The sequence below is a fragment of the Centruroides sculpturatus genome, unplaced genomic scaffold, assembly GCF_000671375.1.
Source record: "Centruroides sculpturatus isolate CEXI.00-Female unplaced genomic scaffold, Cexi_2.0 scaffold20, whole genome shotgun sequence".
Classification (NCBI taxonomy): domain Eukaryota; kingdom Metazoa; phylum Arthropoda; class Arachnida; order Scorpiones; family Buthidae; genus Centruroides; species Centruroides sculpturatus.
This window is the reverse complement of record NW_019384333.1, coordinates 42,837-45,000: the sequence shown is the minus strand read 5'-3', so window position 1 is coordinate 45,000 and position 2,164 is coordinate 42,837. Positions and strand designations below refer to the sequence as shown.

Here is a 2,164-nt window from a genome sequence, read left to right as displayed (position 1 = left end):
AGAGGGCAAAGCCCGAAACGAGTACAAAACGATGTACCGTATCGACTCAACTAATAAAGGAATTTGATGGAAAACTTGCCACGTGTCTTTGGAATAAAACACAATACTAGTGTTTACTACGCCACATACAAAATATACTCGTTCTTATTTAACTAATTATATCTTTTGTTATTTGTTAATAGAATAAGCTCAGCTTTGTCTTACAAGTAATGTGATATTAAGGGACTGCCCATAAGTTACGTCCACACTTTTCTTGAAATTTTTACGTTTCTTCCGCCATTGTCCCAGTTTGTCAAACATTCCGTGATTTACACAGCTTTAAATTCATTTAAAATAATAAAATTTTGAAATAATTTAGAAAGAATGTCCAATAAAACTCTCCCCCTCATAAAGCTTCATCATCTTATCAATGATAGTGTGAGATCAGCCGGGGGTACTCTAATTCGTTAGTACCACTTAATCGGCACCCAGTTGGTAAAACTAGTTCTCCAGGTTTCAGATCGAGAGATCCGATCCTAATCTATTTCATAGGAGAGCGTAAACAAAGATGATCTGAACGTGAAGTTCAGACGTTCGTCAGGTTCCCGACACCAGTTAATCGAACTTATTATACGCGGATTAACACGCGTATGCGATCTGATTCGGACACCCAATTAAGAGACATTTTTGTATAATAAACAGAAGTAAAATTTAATAAATCTCAAACAAACGAATACAAATAACCAAATACAACGATTATACGACAAGCTAAAGACTAGGACTGAATCTATGCTAATGCGCGTTTGAGAGAGAGAGCTCACAAAATTATTCTAAACATACGACCTGTTAGTTGTCGTCGTCTTCGTTTCTGTAGATAGAGGACACCTTGTAGATAGGGTTCATATTACTATCGTATGGGAGATCAATTCGTGCACAAAATATAAAATTATCACTTCTTCTAAGTATAGACTCGGGACTTAGTCTATCGGACTCCGTTTTGGGCGTTGGCCATCAGGAGGGAAACGTATGTGGAGTTTGTATGCTTTGGATCTGTCGAAGAACTCCCCGAATTCTGACTAATCTCCCCTTTTATTTCAAAATTTCGTCCAATCATCGTCCAGTAACTCTTTCGTGAGAACGGATGAGAGGGGGATGAATGAGGGGTAACCATTTCCCATCTGAGCGAGATTTTTAACCAGATACGGGAAAAACAGAGGATGTTCTCTTCGATGAAAGGAAATAACATTTGTTATCTGGTTTTTCCCACGTCTAAAACAATATTTTTTTCACAAAAACGAAGTAATATTTTGTGTTGATATTTTACCATTATTAATAAAAATTCACAAATTATACCCAGGGCCTTTCGGGTCTCACACCTGTATTAAATGACCTGTGTAATGCAACCGCAGGCATTGAATTTTGGTTCGAAACAACATACAACAACTGTAATAAGCAACCATTTCTGTGAATATATCTGGTCTAAACTATTGTTCAACGTTTCCCCCTTCCTAATATAATGAATTAGTCTAAACTCTCGTTCAAACCCACCTCGGGCACTTCTCCCACCCTTGAAATTAGGTGCAGGTGTTAATGAATTAGTCTAGCAACAAAAAAATTCATTTCAGTTTGTTCGAAATTGTCCAAAAAACAAAAGAAATGCGAAGTGCTGTCATTAGAAGATCGTGTTAAAGTTATCACAACAACAATTAGCGGCGAAGTTTAACTGTGGGGAAAACAAAATTGATTTTATCGTAGACCTACAGTATTTTCCTTGGGGGTATAAAATATTGTACACGATACAATTAATCGACTGATCTCATCGTTTGATAAAATTTATTTTTATTTATTTATTTTGAAGCTCATATACAGTACATGTGTGATAAATAGTTTCTGTATCAACCTACCTTATTTCCACGATATTTTTAGAAACATTTCCATACAACACTGAATAATAATCAATCGTTTATTTGTTACGGCTTTCACCTTTAAAAGGGGTTACAAAACTCTTAGCAACATTATTAATACAAACATTGTTTTACATAATTGTAAATAGATAACAATTGATATAACTTTAAATTAGTAAAACTATGTTAATTTAACATGTTCAATGAATAACAGAAAAATTTATAAATTTTATATAACATTACAGAACATATAAATTATCATTCTAATATTTAAAGCTGCC

General features: G+C 34.4%; 1 protein-coding gene across 1 annotated transcript in view; it reads right to left on the bottom strand.

Annotated features, from left to right (window-relative positions):
- The window catches only part of LOC111630688 (low-density lipoprotein receptor-related protein 1-like), a 138,289-nt gene that overhangs the window by 103,259 nt on the left and 32,866 nt on the right, over window positions 1-2,164 (bottom strand). The gene's annotated exons all lie outside the window — the stretch shown is intronic.